Genomic DNA, 17,232 nt, shown 5'->3' with positions numbered 1-17,232 from the left:
TATATTTTCCCCGAAAGGTTGAATTCAGCAAATAAGCAGTAATTCTGCATTAAATGTCTAGAAGTGTGTTCTGTGTAGTGGATGTTTTCTCTTATTTTCAGAAAATCAACAAAACATGTAATTTGAAAAAAAAAAAAAAAACCTTTGTAAGAGTTTAATCCTTCAAGGTTGATGCAAAAAAGTGGCTGCTGTTCCTCCATTAATCTGAAGAACTATCTCACCATGCACAGGACTATTCAAACGGTTCTTTGATTGTTCAAGGTTCTATATAGAACCATTATGTTTACTAAAGAAGCCTTGAAGAACCATCTTTTTTAGGAGTGTACTTAAGTAAAAATGTCTAGAAATAAGTTAAATAAGCTTATAATATGAATCAATATAAAAATAAGGAATGATGTAATGTCTAGATTTGAAAGTAGTTCACTCACCAAGGTAGAATTTTTAAGTGTAGTAAAAATATGCAGGAGGCCATGTTCCCGTCTTATGCCAGTCCGCTCCCGGTCGCTGGTTCATGGTTTGTCCCTCTTCCGACTGATGTCGGTAGGTACTCACCACTGTTGACCGGGAGCATCCCAAAAGTCTAGCCGTTTCGGTGATGATCCAGCCCAGTATTCTGGCCATCATGATTTGGCTCTTGTCAAAGTCGGTCAGATCTTCACACCTGCCCATCTCTTCCACATCCAACATGTCGAATACGGGAACCAACTGTCCTCCTTCTCTCTAATACACCCCAGACCTTGACTTGATCTGGAGCCAACACTCGATTCTCAAATGCCTGGAACTGAGGAATCAAATCTTTTTGGGATCGACTCCCAGTCAGACTCTTAAACAAACGAGAGAGAAGAGGAAGAAAGAGGCTACCCAGCTGCTTTCGTCTCAGCTGTGCTGCGGTGACGCAGCTGATTAAGGCGATGGTTAAGACGGTGCTCAAATGATCTAATATTTAACTTGTTAGCAAAGTACATTTAACCAGTTCCCAGCTGGTTTTCTGGTCTCTGCTTTATGTTATGCGCTCCATGTAAACCACAGAACATTTCCACATTTCCTGAACTCCTCCAGTAGCACCTCCATTTAAAAGTTTCTAACATCCAAAGTTGGTATGTAGGCTTCAGCCTGCCCTCGGGATGATAAAACTTACTTTTTCATCTCCATCTCATTCTCTCTCCCCCTCCTCCATATCCCTGCATTCAATTAGCTTCCCTAACACTTTCCCTGATAGAACTGAAGGCGGTAGAAGACTGAAGATACGCTGTATCTGCATACCCGGCCTTTTCAGTTTTTACCCTGTATCTCCGCTGGAATCTATTCAAACATTTGCTTCTTCCAGTGTTATCAGACTACAATTGCAAAGAAAACAGTTCAGTAAAACAAGAAAGATAAATTCTTGAATAAATCGATATATTAGATGTGTGCTGACCATTTAACACCTTACAATCTCAGGCTTATTACATAGTAAGGCGTATTATTCAGTAACTACAGGCACTTCAATGCAAACTGGTTGAGCGATTCTAAGGTTGCAGAAGTGTGTAATAAAACTCTGGGCCTACGAGCGGCCCCAGTCATTTAAGGGGTTAAAAAATTCATAATAAACAAGTCAGTAAGAGTGTATATTACAATATATGACAGCAACACTTCTACTACTAATAATAGAACGCTGTTTTAAAAAAAAAATGGGATGCTGTGCACAAAATGCAATGATGTGCAAATCATTTAAACCCCATATTTAATTGGAAATAGTACAAAAACAACAATGTTGAAACAGAGAAATCTTATTGTTTTTTTCAAAAATTTGCCCATTTTGAATTTGATGCCAGCAACACGTTTCAAAAAAGTTGGGACAGGGACAAAAAAAGACTGGTAAAGTTGTGTACTGCTAAAAAAAAAAGAACCTAGTGGAACATCTCACAACTAATTAGATTAATTGACAACAGGTCAGTAACATGATTGGGTATAAAAAGAGCATCCCAGAGAGGCTGAGTCTTTCAGAGGTAAAGATGGGAAGGAGTATATAAACAGGATCCAGAAACGCCGCCACCTTCTCTGGGCCTGAGCTCATTTAAAATGGATTGAGGTGAAATGGAAAAGTGTCCTGTGATGTAACAAATCAAAATTTGAAATTCTTTTTGAAAATCACAAATGTTGCATCCTCCAGGCTACAGAGAAGAGAGACCATCCAGCTTGTTGTCAGTGCATAGTTCAAAAGCAGGCATCTGTGTTAAAATCTGGTTAAGTCTAGGGGATAGGGGCAGGTGTGAGGCAAGTGTGGAATATGTAGTGGAAAACAACAAGTGATTTAAAAAAAGAGACTTTTAAAGTGGAAATCCGTCACATATATACTTTAACATATACAAGATAGACGGTTCAACATTAACAAGCATACAGAGTTCCAATGTCAACCTTTCTAAAAGCAAAAAGAATCAGGTTGGTGCTTCCCTATGGAAAATGGCCACGGACGGTGTCAACAAAAAGAAATAATCAAAATCAAACAACCTACTTAATCCTAACTGTGTGCTTAACAAAGGGCTTCATATGTGTTGTTTGTGTGTACAGGAGCAATCAAACTAGCCTGAACGTCTCCCTAGGTTGTACAAAGCTACCAACTGGGCTGAACTTGCCAAATTAAACTTCATAAGATTACCAACAGGGCTGGGAAGGAGTTTAATCTGAGTTCTTAGTTGTGCAAAACGGTACATAATAGGGGTATTACTGCATATGGCATGGGTGACTTGCACATCTGTGAAGGCACCATTAATGGTAAAATATATGAACACGTTTTGGCAACATATGCTGCCATCCAGATGACATCTTTTTCAGGGAAGGCCTTGATTATTTCAGCAAGACAATGTCAAACCACATTCTGCATGTATTACAACAGCATTGCTCTGTATTAAAAGAGTCCGGGTGCTAAAGTGACCTGCCTGCAGTCCAGACCTGTCACCACTGAAAACATTTGGCACATTATAAAATGAAAAATATAACAAATGAGCCCCTGAACTGTTGAGCAGCTGAAATCCTGTATCAAACAAGAACAGGAAAACATTTCACTTTCTAAACTACAGCAGTGTCTCCTCAGTTCCCAAACACTTACAGAGTGTTGTTAAAAGAAGAGGTGCAACACAGTAGTAAACATGCAAATGTTTTGAAACACGTTGTTTGCATCATTCAAAAGGATCATATATTTTTCAAAAAAAACAATACAATTTCTCAGTTTCAACATCTGATATTGTCACGCTTCCTGGTTCTCATTCGGACTCCCAGACCACCAAGAACTCCACTTCCCAGAATCCTTCAGTCAGTCACGAGACTCTGCCAACCAATCACCAACCACCTAACAGATCACAGTCACCGGAATACTAATCATCATCACCTGTTGTACTCTGTATATATACCGGTTTGTTTGAAACGTATCTTTGCGAAGTATTGCCCTTACCTAGTCTGTGCATACCGAGCCGTTTGTTTTTCTGATTGTTACTCCGTGTTTGACCTCGCTTGTTTTTTCGTTTTCGGTTCTCGTCTCTGTCTTGGCTTTGTTGTTTTGGTTTATGTGCTATTTCTGGTTACGACCCTCGCCTGTTTTTTCGACTTCGCTTTCGCCTATGCCCATGTATTTCGTCTGCTTGTTCTGGTTATTGGCCTGGTCTGGTGTTAACCCTGTTTACTCCCGTCAGAATAAATCTTCCGGATTAACTTTTATCCGCGTGTGTCTGGTTTACAAACCCTGCGTTACAGAATACTTCGCCAACATGCAGACAGCGGATATAAAGGAGATCATCTCGGCTGTGAGTAACCAGGGTGCTATTTTAAACCAGCATAATCAGTTATTTGAGTCTCTTACTCACTCTGTCGGCTCCCTCACACAACAGCAGAGTGAGCAGCAACAACAGTTAGCATCCATAGCGAATAGCCTAAAGGAGATCACATCTCAGCTGCAGAGCATGAATGCTAGCGGATCTAGTGAAACTAATCCTAGTCCTGTTGTTTCTCTACCTACTCCAACTAGTGTTTTCCCTGTTAGTAAGCCCGACAAGTTTGATGGTTCGCCAGACCAGTGTCGCGGTTTTTTGCTTCAGTGTTCGATTTCTTTTAGTAACTCGGCTCCTAGTTCAGACACCGCGCGTATTTCATTTTTAATTTCACGTCTTACTGGTCGAGCCCTGGAATGGGCCTCTGCAATCTGGCCGCAGGCGCAATTAGACACATATGAACAGTTCGTTAAAAAATTCAAATCCGTTTTTGATCACCCTCATGAAGGACGCTCTCAGGGGGAATTACTCGTTAAACTGCGCCAACAAAACCGCTCCGTCGCCGACTATGCCCTGGAATTTCGTACGCTAGCCGCTGGCAGTGGATGGAATGAGCCAGCTCTTATCATTGCTTTTCGAAATGGACTTAATTCAGACATTCTATCCGAATTGGCTTGCAAAGATGATGATCTGTCATTAGAGGGACTTATTAGTTTGGCTATTCGGTTAGATCAGCTGAGATCCTCAAGAACTTCCTCACGCCCTTCAGCCATGGCTCACCACCGAGGAAGTTCCACTACCCATGCTTCACCTGCCAGTATCTCCAGCCAGGATCAAGCTCTGGCCAAGCCCATGCAGTGTGATTCCACCCGTCTGTCACAGGAGGAGCGGCTTCGAAGGTTACAAAGAGGCCTGTGCATGTATTGTGGCGTTGCTGGTCACGTTTTACGTGACTGTCGGGCGCGTCCGCATAGACCTCAAGCACCGACCCCTGGAAAGCGTGTGGAGAATACTCCACGAAGTCGTTTCAGCTGCCTGTGACTTTGTGCTGCCTCAATTCTGTTTATGTTTTTTCAGCCCTAATTGACTCCGGAGCAGAGGGAAACTTCATCCACCGATCCCTCGTAGAACAACTTCAGCTTCCTGTTGAGACCCTTCAAGCATCTCTACGATTATCAGCGGTGGATGGAGACCCAGTTGGAGAGGGTGTCATCGACACTCTCACAAGGCCTGTTATTATGTACACCAGCGCTCTTCACAAAGAGGAGATCAGCTTTTTTGTATTGAACACTTCAGCCTATTCAGTGATTTTAGGTTTGCCCTGGCTGCACAAACACAACCCAAACATTTCTTGGTCTGAACGTGAGATCTGTAGCTGGTGCCCCTTCTGTCACAAACAATGTCTAGAACTTCCCAGTCTGAATTTGAGCTCCACGTCCATTGAAAGTCCAAATTCCGACCAACCTTTAGTCATTCCTCCTGATTATGATGACCTGAAAACAGTTTTTAGCAAGCACAAGGCCACTGAACTCCCTCCTCATCGTGAATATGACTGTGCTATCGAACTCATAGAGGGTGCTGTTCCACCTAAATCTAGGGTCTACCCCCTAACTCAGGAGGAGGATAGAGCTATGGAAGAGTATATTCAGGAGGCCTTATCTCAGGGGTTCATCCGTCCTTCCACTTCACCTGCAGCAGCGGGGTTCTTTTTTGTGAAGAAGAAGGACGGAGGACTGAGACCGTGCATAGACTATCGAGGACTTAATCTTATTACCAAATCTTACCCTTATCCGCTGCCACTCGTGCCCGTAGCCTTGGAACAGCTCAGAGGCGCCACTATTTTTACCAAGCTAGATTTACGCAGTGCCTATAATCTTGTCCGAATCAAAGAGGGAGATGAATGGAAGACTGCATTTATCACCACCAGGGGGCACTACGAGTACTTAGTGATGCCTTTCGGTCTTTCCAACGCACCTTCCGTCTTCCAAGCCTTCATTAATGATGTGCTAAGAGACATGTTAGGCAAATTTGTCATCGCCTACATTGACGATATCTTGATTTACTCCCCAGATCTTTCCACACACATTAGTCATGTCCGTCAGGTTTTGGCCCGGTTGCTAGCAAATCAATTGTTTGTAAAAGGGGAGAAATGTCAATTCCATTTGCAGTCCACATCCTTTCTAGGATACATAATCAGTTCCGAAGGAGTCACCATGGATGACTCTAAAGTAGACGCAGTCCTGAACTGGCCCGTCCCCACTTCTATCAGGGGTTTACAGCGTTTTCTTGGATTCGCCAATTTTTACCGTAGATTTATTCGTGGGTATAGTTCCATTGCAGCACCCCTGACGGCCCTTCTGAAGGGCAATGCCAAAAAGCTAACCTGGAACCCCCAAGCTGAGAAAGCTTTTAACTTGTTGAAGTCTGCCTTCACGTCTGCTCCTGTTTTAAAACACCCTGATCCTACCCAGCCCTTTGTGGTTGAGGTTGATGCCTCTGATGTAGGGGTAGGAGCTGTTCTTTCTCAGCGTGTGGGTTCACCACTTAAGTTACACCCGGTAGCGTTTTACTCCCATAAACTCACCCCCAACTGAGCGCAACTATGGAATTGGTGATAGGGAACTTCTAGCTATGAAGCTTGCTTTTGAAGAGTGGCGTCATTGGTTAGAGGGTGCTGAACATCCTTTTCTTGTGCTAACTGATCACAAAAATTTAGAATACCTTCGGTCAGCTAAAAGACTCAACCCCCGCCAGGCACGTTGGTCCCTCTTTTTCAATAGGTTCCGATTCTCTATCACATATAGACCCGGCACTCGTAATACCAAGGCAGATGCTTTGTCCAGGGCTTTTAATGAGGAGAATCAGATGAATGCTACCCTAGAAAATGTCTTGCCTCCTGAAATAATCATAGCCCCCATCCGTTGGGCGGTAGATGAGGAGATAGATCAGGCCTTAGCAATTGTTGATGTTCCTGAACAATGTCCCCCAAACAAGAAATATGTACCTGACCAATTCAGAGATCGCATTATTACCTGGGTCCATTCATCCCTTTCGTCAGGACACCCTGGGGAGACTCGCACTCAACAACTCATATCAAACCGGTATTGGTGGGAGAACATGTTAAATGACATTCATAGGTTCATAGCATCATGCTCCACATGTTCACAGTGTAAGGTCCCTAAGTCCCTTCTGGCAAGAAAATTTCTACCATTGCCCATTCCTACACGTCCTTGGTCACATATAGCAATAGATTTTGTTACTGATTTACCCAAATCAGAGGAATACACTACAATTCTTACTGTCATAGATCGTTTTTCTAAAGGAGTCAGATTCATTCCATTCCCAGGTATTCCTAATGCTTTCCAAACAGCTGAGGCATTATTTCAATATGTGTTTCGTCTTTTTGGCATCCCTGAGGATATTGTGTCTGACCGTGGTCCTCAGTTTACCTCCCAAGTTTGGTCAGCTTTTTTTGAAAGACTGGGTGTATCTGTCAGTTTAACATCAGGTTACCACCCACAATCGAATGGTCAATGCGAGAGAGTTAATCAGGAGTTGAACAAGTTTCTGAGACTATATAGTCATGAAAACCAATCTGACTGGGCACGTTACTTACCTTGGGCAGAGATTGCACAAAACTCTCTTATCAGTTCTTCTACAGGTCTCACTCCCTTTCAGTGTATCTACGGTTATCAGCCTCCCTTGTCACCCTGGTCAGCCCTTCCTTCTGATGTTCCCGCGGTCGACGATTGGATGCACCGTAGTGAACAAGTCTGGGAACAAACTCACCAGCATTTCGAGAGGGCACTGCGCCGTCAGAAACGTCAGGCCGATCGTCGCCGTGGGGAAACTCCAGTATATTCCCCGGGGGATCGAGTGTGGCTTTCGACCAGGGACTTCAGGTTCTCAGAGGGAAGTAAAAAACTGTTTCCAAAATACATTGGTCCATTCAAAGTTATTAAACAAGTCAATGAGGTTACTTATCAGCTTGAGTTACCACGGCAATACCGAGTATGTAATTCATTCCATGTTTCCCTTCTGAAACCCGTGATCTCTGGTCCGCTGGATGAGGCTTCGCCTGATGTTCGGCCGCCCCCTCCGGTCGAGGTCGAGGGCTCTCCGGTCTACGCTGTGCGCAGGCTGCTGGATTCCCGGAGGAGAGGAGGTGTTCTCCAGTACCTGGTCGACTGGGAGGGCTACGGACCTGAGGAGAGGAGCTGGGTTCCTGCCATGGATGTCTTGGACCCGGGGTTGGTGGAGGAGTTTCACCAGCGCCATCCGGACCGCCCGGCACCGCGTCCCTGAGGTCGCCCCAGAGGTCGCCCAGTCAGTTCCTGCTTAGGCCGTCGGACAGGATGTTCCGTGAGTGGAGCCTCGACCCAGCGCCGCGCCAGCTCCGGAGGTGTGGTCCGAGACTCGTCCAGGAGCGTGGATGGTCGTCGTCGAGGTCGGCCTCGTTCCTCGGCCCCCTCGGACTCCTTGGGGGGGGTACTGTCACGCTTCCTGGTTCTCATTCGGACTCCCAGACCACCAAGAACTCCACTTCCCAGAATCCTTCAGTCAGTCACGAGACTCTGCCAACCAATCACCAACCACCTAACAGATCACAGTCACCGGAATACTAATCATCATCACCTGTTGTATATATACCGGTTTGTTTGAAACGTATCTTTGCGAAGTATTGCCCTTACCTAGTCTGTGCATACCGAGCCGTTTGTTTTTCTGATTGTTACTCCGTGTTTGACCTCGCTTGTTTTTTCGTTTTCGATTCTCGTCTCTGTCTTGGCTTTGTTGTTTTGGTTTATGTGCTATTTCTGGTTACGACCCTCGCCTGTTTTTTCGACTTCGCTTTCGCCTATGCCCATGTATTTCGTCTGCTTGTTCTGGTTATTGGCCTGGTCTGGTGTTAACCCTGTTTACTCCCGTCAGAATAAATCTTTCGGATTAACTTTTATCCGCGTGTGTCTGGTTTACAAACCCTGCGTTACAGATATGCTGTCTTTGTACTATTTTCAATTAAATATAGAGTTTGAATGATTTGCACATCATTGCATTCTGTTTTTATTTACATTTTTCACAGCGTCCCAATTTTTTGGGGAAATGTAATAATAATAACAACAAACCTTATTTACAGAGCATAAACATAGCAGCTCAAAGTATATAAAAATTAGTAAGTAAAAGGTCAAAAGAAAGATTTTCACAATGTTTTTTTTTAAATGTGTACTGAACTTGACTCTCTGATTGTGATGCTTCTGGGCGTCCATATCCCCGACTGTCGCCCAGCTCTCTTAGAACATGTCACCAAAATGCTAATTACCTGCTTATATCTATAAACTCATTATGAGAGGTGTTCACGCTCAGTAACTATCAGCATGCTGTCTGATAAAGAGTTTTATTGCCTTCTAAGTAACTCAGCCTAATAATTACACAGACAGCAGGTCGTTTACTCCACTGCCTTTTTAGACCAACACATGCTATTCTGAGCTGTACTGGGGGCAGTCTGTCACTCCGAGGGCGAACACGCAAAGCAAGCCATGGGTTTATTAGTATACGCACTGAAAACCTGCCAAGAAGTCTTATTTTAACCACACACAGAGTTACAGCATGCTGTTTTCATGCTATCTACAAAAGTAATTATTTATCTATTTACTTGCTTACTCATTTACTTATTACTTTCTTAATCTACTGCACCCACACAAAAGACTCTAGTGAAGTTTTATGTTTATATTCAAGAATGTTTCAGTGGAAACATTTTTATTTGTGATGAGAGTGAAACTACTAATGTTCTACCACAATTTGAACATAAAAAAATCAGCTGAAGCTTATTGAGAAAGGAAGTAATGAGAAGATTTGAGGAAGGTAATTAACATTTTCAGTGAAAATCAGCTCACTGGAGGAGGCAGTGAGGCCACGGGCTCCAGCGCTCAGAGATACTCAGCAAATATTTGACACGTTTTTGACTAAAATGAATGACAACAAGGTAGGGACCTCTCATTCCCCATAACACAGGACAATTTACATTCATTTACATAAAGCTCATGTTTTCAATCAATATACTTGATCAAGGATAAAAAAATATATTTACTATATACTATTACTAATATTCCTATTCTTATTCTTCTTATTATTAATATTATTATAATATAGAATCACCGACCACTTTGTTAGGTACAGCTAATTTGGAAGACCACTGAGCAGGTATTAATAAGGATTCAGTTCTTTAATATCAGCATTGTAGTGACACTTAAATTTAAGTCTGTATTAGCAATAGGGAGCTGGTTTGTGCATATTTGGTGATTTAGTCCTAGTTTTGAGATCAAATATTAAAATTTTTGAAATGACATAAAAGGACTTGGTTAGTATATTATTGAATTTGTTTCCTAATTAAAAAAAATTCATCTTGTGATGACTTTCTACTTTTTACGAAATAGCAATTAACAATGAACTTATCGGTGATTTCATAGTGTTTGGCGACTTTAGTCTCACATTGAATACATAATTCACAAAACTGTGATTCTGTAAGTCGATTACTCAGCAACTTGGCCAAAACAGCTCAAACCCAAATAAACAAACGTCACTCAGCGCCGCCCTCTAAAGGTGTCATTAACAAACATCAAATAAACAAACGTCGCTCAGCGCCGCCCTCTAAAGGCGTCATTAACAACCATCAAATAAACAAACGTTGCTCAGCGCCGCCCTCTAAAGGCATCATTAACAAACATCAAATAAACCAACGTCGCTTGGCGCCGCCCTCTAAAGGCGTCATTAACAAACATCAAATACACAAACGTCGCTCAGCGCCGCCCTCTAAAGGCGTCATAAACAAACGTCGCTCGGCGCCGCCCTCTAAAGGCGTCATTAACAAACATCAAATACACAAACGTCGCTCAGCGCCGCCCTCTAAAGGTGTCATTAACAAACATCAAATACACAAACGTCGCTCACTGCCGCCCTCTAAAGGTGTTCATATACTTTTAAAAGTAGAACTTTTATTGGTTTTATAGAAATATATCTTTGTGACCCATGATTGGCCACAATGAAGGCACTGTCAGGTTTCTTTTATTAGTTATATTATAGATTTATATTGTGGGAAGGCAAAACTGAGATGACCTCATGTAGTTTCAGCAGCCTCATCGTTGTGTTCAGCACAGCTCTCTATCAGAGCGACCGGCTCCATCTCTCCACTCGCTGTCCTTTTCTGCTCCCGTTTGAAGGACGCGGCTGAGCTTCTGTGACTGGGCAATCAATCAGTCTCCTGCAGCAGAGCGAGCGCTCGTGATGGAGACTCATCACACCCTCAACGTGACACGCGCCTGACGCCTCAGCCGCCAGGCAGCATCCTCAGCATCGCCAGACTTATGGAGCTCATATCTCTGTCTGCTCAACACTCCATCCAAAGGCTGCTGCAGAGCCGGCTTTAACCCTAAGTCACAGTTATCACTGATTTCTTAAGAATGATTTCTGACTCATAGGTCACTGAAACAAGTGGAGAAAATGCACTTTCAGTCCAAACTTGGTGTCTGGAAGCAAAAAAAGAGATATTTTTCATAATTTAAATTTGTTGAAAAGATTTTGCCTTCATTACACACAAAAACAACATCCTTTGCATTTTTTACATTTCGTGATGCTGAAACAGAAACAGAAAAAAAATCATTGATACAGACTAAATGGATGAAAATTCCTTAACTGTGAAATGAATTGTGGAATTTTTAAATTGCATTAAATTAGTGATGTAAATAACAGTAATAACTCTGATATTTGAGGGTTATCCAGCCCAAAGCAGTCCAAAGTTTGGACACACCTAACTAATCATGCAAGACAAATGCAGGACTGTGCAAAAATCAAAGACCACCAATCATTTATTTAATTTCCTCTCAATCACCTAAAGATTATACAGAAGACAATCCACTTGAATAATAAAGGGGAAAGTCAAAGGAAAACAAGTGAAAGTTAAGAGCTTCCCAAACTGGAGTTCAAAAACTGATTAAAAACCTATGGAGAAAATGGGGCTTCTAACAACCACCTGGAAGACCTGGAAGACAAAACTGCCCTCATCAGATAAACAGCACTTAAAGCTTTCATCTCTGAGAGAGAGGAGAAAATCAAGCTGCTTCAGATCTGAAAACATCCACAGGTGTTTCTGTCCATCCTTCCACTGTGAGAAGACGACTCAGCGCTGTGGGTCTGAAAGGATGTGTAGCTGTCAAGAAGAACCTCACTGAGAAAAGGAGACGGACACATCAAACAAAGAAGCTGAACGATGGACTGACCACCCCAGAGTCCAGACCTCAACACCACTGAATGTGTTTGATTACTTCAGAAAATGATCAACCAGCTTCTAAGACTGAACTTTGGAGGTGTGTCTGCAGATTCTTTGAGGAACTGAAAGTGAGTCTCCTGAAAAGAATGGAAGCTGGAATAAAGATGAAGAGTGACTCACTGAACAATCAGACAGCTGAGATTAGATTTAGTTGTTGAGGCTTCTGTGTGATTTTCTGCTAATTGTGTTTCTGTTTTTTTTTTCCTGACACTGTACTTAACGGCTGTTTTATCTACATATTAAGTAAATGAAGGATGGTCCCTGACTCATACAGTGTATTAATAGTGCACATATATATATATATATATGCCAAACAATCTATCTAACAGAAGACAGTTTTTGATAGCTTCACTTTTGTTCTGAAACATAGAAAATGGTTTTAAAAAATATTTGATGAGTAAGTGCCCAACAGTGAAGTTTGGTGGAGGAGGGATGATGGGCTGGGGCTGTTTTTCACAGTTTGGGCCCCTCAGTTCCAATGAAGAGTGATATTAATGTTACAGCACAAAGACATTTTACACATTTATATACTTCCAGGTTTGTGTCAGCAGATTGGGGAACAGTTAGTTGTCTAAATATTTGTATGAGTCCAAAATAATGCCAAATAACGATAAACTAGAATAGTGCATTTCCTGAAGAAAATGCAGAGTGATTGTGCGTTCCTAAGGTGTTGCTAGGCAGTTGCTATGATGTATAGACTGTTTACTGTCTACATGTGGCCAATCATGAGGCAATTAGTTCATTGCTCTGTGCAACAGAGCATAATATTATAAAACAAAGCCAATAATTTATACATAGGATAGGATTAAAATTAAATAACAGTTATATATACACTGTTAGAAATAAAGGTTCTGTTCAGGTACATTTTATGTTCATCAAGGTACAAACAGTGTAAATGTTCCCTCAAAGGTTCAACAGTGGTTTTAAGGTCCGATTGTGAACCTTAAATCCACAGTAATACTCCTCTCGGTGTCGTTTTTTCATCCCTCGTTCCTCCCATAGACTTCCATGTATTTTCATCCCCAGCAAAGCCCTAATGTTTGTTTTTCCTGACAGCCACCAAAGTAAATGAACTCACTCAGGACAGGTCCCCCCAAGCTCTACTCCACAGCCATACTGACCCGCACTCCTCTATGTGTCATTTTTTCATCCCTCCTTCCTCTCATAGGCTCCCATTCATTTTCAACAACATGTAGCTACCACTTGACAACCCCCTAAAAACCACTCAGTAAACAACCCATACATCATAGCAACCACCTAGCAACACCCTAGCAACTGCGCAATCACTCTGCATTTTCTTCAGTAAATGCACTATTCTAGTTTTAAGTAAACTCAACACAAAGTTTACAGTGTGTTGAGAAAAACAGCGTTTTGTAAATCTAATTTTCTTGGGTGCCTTTTGCACAGTACTGTACATATACATACATACATATATATATATATATATATATATATATATATATATATATATATATATATATACACATACACACATATTTGTACACTGTTTACACTGAGTATATATTCATTGTTTACATTGAACGTTTAAAACATAATTTGCACACTTATATGTACATTTGCACTTTACACACTTACGCTACCATAGACATCTTACACATCTCACAGTTGTTTCAGAAGCCCAATGTGTTTTTCATTGCTGGTCAAATATCTTTAGCATAAACCTGCCTAGACACGTTGTGACCTGCACTTGAAACAAACAATGTGAAGGTAAAAATTAGCATAGAGCTCAAAAACATTCCAATCAAAGAAAGCACAGAGGGTCTGTAAAACAGGACCCCCAGGATATCAGGGGTTAAACTGTGTGGACGAGGGAAAAACACTCAACACGATGGGAAGAATTCCCTGGCGAGTGCAGCGGTGAGGTTTAGAGCTGTGGAGGTAAACGCACGCTACGGAGGAACAAAGAAACATTTACAAAGAGAGAGCGCTTTCTTTCTATTTCTGTCCTGCCTGAAATCGGATGAGCGATGTGAAGCTGTGGCTTGTCTGCTCAACTAAACTTCACACTGAGCTTTGGTGGGTTTTTTTCTCTTTCCCCTCAAACGGCAAACTGACAAATGAGGTCTTTTATCACGAACGAGACGCTTTGTGATGGAAGTTCCACAAGCAAAAAATAATTTGCTTAAAAGCTGGAGGAACATTGTTGATTGGTTTAAAAAGGCAGAACCCGGCGTGGAAATGCAATTCCATCAAACACACAATCCATTTTGGCTCGATAAAAACAGGTTAACAAAGCTTTCACAGGTATAAAGCTGTCCATCAACCAAAATGTGTGTGAAAAACAAGATTCTTTAGTAACCTTCTAGTTTACTAGCTTCATAGGGACTTCACAACACATGTATAAGCACCAAATAACATATTTATTAAGCAATACATGCACTATACATAGCAATACATTATGAACAACCTATGATTTTATAAGGTAAATGAGAGTGTATTGACATAAAGAGTCTCAAACTGAAGGGTAATGCTTTATTATAGGACAGTGTTCATAAGGCTAAATGACTCCTATATAATCCCGTCATGACAACTGACATAAACCTGCATCAACATTTATAAACACTCATTCCAATAAGCATTATTTGACATAAAAGTTGCATTTGCCAAGATGCCAGATGTCAAGTTGACGTACACTATATGGCCAAAAGTATGTGGACACCCCTCCTAATTATTGAGCTCAGGTGGTCCAGCCACACCCATTGCCAACAGGTGTATTGAATCAAGTGTATAGCTGCAATCTACATAGACAAACACTCACAGTAGAATGGGTCATACTGAGGAGCTCAGTGACTCTGAAAGTGGTACAGTCATAGAAAGTCTTAAGTTTGTTTGTGAAATGCCAGCTAGATCTGCCCCTGTCAACTGTAAGTGATATTATTTTGAAATGGAAGCACCTAGGAGCAACAACAAGAACTGAGGATCAGGAGTTTCACGAAATGAGTTTTCATGGCTGAGCAGCTGCACACAAGCCTAAGATCACTATGTGCAATGCCAAGTGTCGGCTGGAGAGGTATAAATTGCCGCCACTGGACTCTGGAGCAGCGGAAACGTGTTTTCTGGAGTGATGAATCAGCTTCACTATCTGTCAGTCTGATGGAGGAATCTGGGTTTGGTGGATGCCAGGAGAACGTTACCTACCAGAATGCACAGTGCCACCTGTAGAGTTTGGTGGAGGAGGGATAATCGGCTGAGGCTGTTTTTCAGGGTTTGGGCCCCTCAGTTCCAGTGAAGGGTGATGTTGATGCTGCAGCACAAAGACATTTTAGACAATTATCTGCTTACAGCTTTGAGTCAGCAGATTGAGGAAGACCCTTTCCTGGTCCAGCATGACTGAGCCCCTGTGCACAAAGCAGCTCCATAAAGGAGCCCTGACCTCAATCCGAATTAACTCCTTTGGGATGAACTGGAATGTTGATTGCCAATTCCTACAAACACACTGCACAATCTTGTGGAAAACCTTTCCAGAAGAGTGGAGGATGTTACAGCTGCAAAAGGGGGCCACTCTATATTAAAGCACAGAGTTTTGGAATGGGATGTCCAACATGCTCAAAAAGAAGTAATAATTAGGAGACCTCATACTTTTGGCCATATAACATAGTTGTTATGTCAACTTGACAAACACAACCTTTATGAGAAATAAGTATATTGCAATGTATTTTTAATGTAGGCTCATGTTGTTTGTCATGAAGGGCTAATGTATATGTCATGTAGCCTTATGAAAACTGCTCTATAGTAAAGTTGTACCAACTGAAATGTTTCACTGTTATGAAGCATCATCTCAACAATTGTAATAAGTCAGAGGCCTAGTTATGAACATCATACACTGGCATGTGGAAGTTACTGGAGCCCTCAAACTCAACATTTTCATACATATTGTCCCAAATGTATGAACATATATATGTATGCATACAAAAACCCTGTTCTTAAGTAAAAGTAGTTCCCAGTCTGCATTTATACAGAATAAAATAAAAAAGACACAAAAAACACTTTTTTAAAAATGTAATTAAGCATTAAAAGTAAAGCTCAGTGAGTTATAACAGTTCTGTTATACTACTACTGAACAATTTGTAATATGGAGATCTGCAGACATGGAAATTATGGTTTCTGTAATAAAAAATTTACTTTTTTACATTTTAATGTTAGGTTTTTTTTATGATAAGTAAGTTAGTTCCCTTTACTTGGGAATGATTGTTCATAACAGTGTTGTAAATGTCAGTGCTTTTAGAGTGAGGCTCCTTATGTCAACATAATCATTTACTTTATAGAACATCTTATATCATCATCAGGAGATCATGAGTTTGATCCCTGGTGATGCTCCAGCCTTGGCCGGGAGTCCAAGAGAGCACAGGTGCCCCCCGTCTCCCCCCATTACTAGTGCAATGTTAGCCAACATAGCCATTTAAATTCTTATGCAGCTGTTATGAAGTCCTAATGAACATAGCCTTTAAATGATGTGTTACAGCTCAGTTTTCCTACTGCAACCTTTTCAACAAACACACCTCGCATGCGTCCTCCAAATCTAAAACCAAAACCTTATTCACCCTTCATCCACCCTTCACACATAAGCAACGGCACTAATTATTTCGTTTCACGTTTTTAACATAAAACCCCGATGGGGAGAGGGATTTCCCTAGAGATCCATAAAGAAAGAGAGCCATGAATGCTATAAAGACCCTGAGCCAAAAATGAATTACAATCACCTCGGCACAGTAATACGGCTCCAGAGTGGCAAATTTATTCATAAATTAGTTTCTCCCGGCAGACGGCTCGTGTTGTTTTGGCAGGTTCCCACGTGTCGAGTGAGAGGCGTTGCACAGGCGCCGATAACCTCTCCACATCTCGGTCAGTAAATCCACCTTTATCAGCAGTACCTGGAAAGGAGCCGTGTCCGTACGCCGCGTCCGACGAGGGCCGGATGGAGAGATGTGGGATAAAACAAGCCAGGGAAGTAATATTTCCTTGGAGGTGGTAATATAATGGCTCAGATTTCAGCCCTGATAGATTTTCCCTTCAACGGCGCGCAAAAAGAAAATTTCCACACTATCAGGTTTCTATCTGCGAGCGCAAACAATGGCCGGATGGGTCGGCGGCTAGTTTATTTGTTTCACGTTTGCTCTCCATTCCCGGTGGGTAACAGTTTGCAGAGAA

Source organism: Colossoma macropomum, unplaced genomic scaffold (assembly GCF_904425465.1).
Source record: "Colossoma macropomum unplaced genomic scaffold, Colossoma_macropomum, whole genome shotgun sequence".
Taxonomy (NCBI): domain Eukaryota; kingdom Metazoa; phylum Chordata; class Actinopteri; order Characiformes; family Serrasalmidae; genus Colossoma; species Colossoma macropomum.
This window is presented reverse-complemented; position numbering follows the sequence as displayed.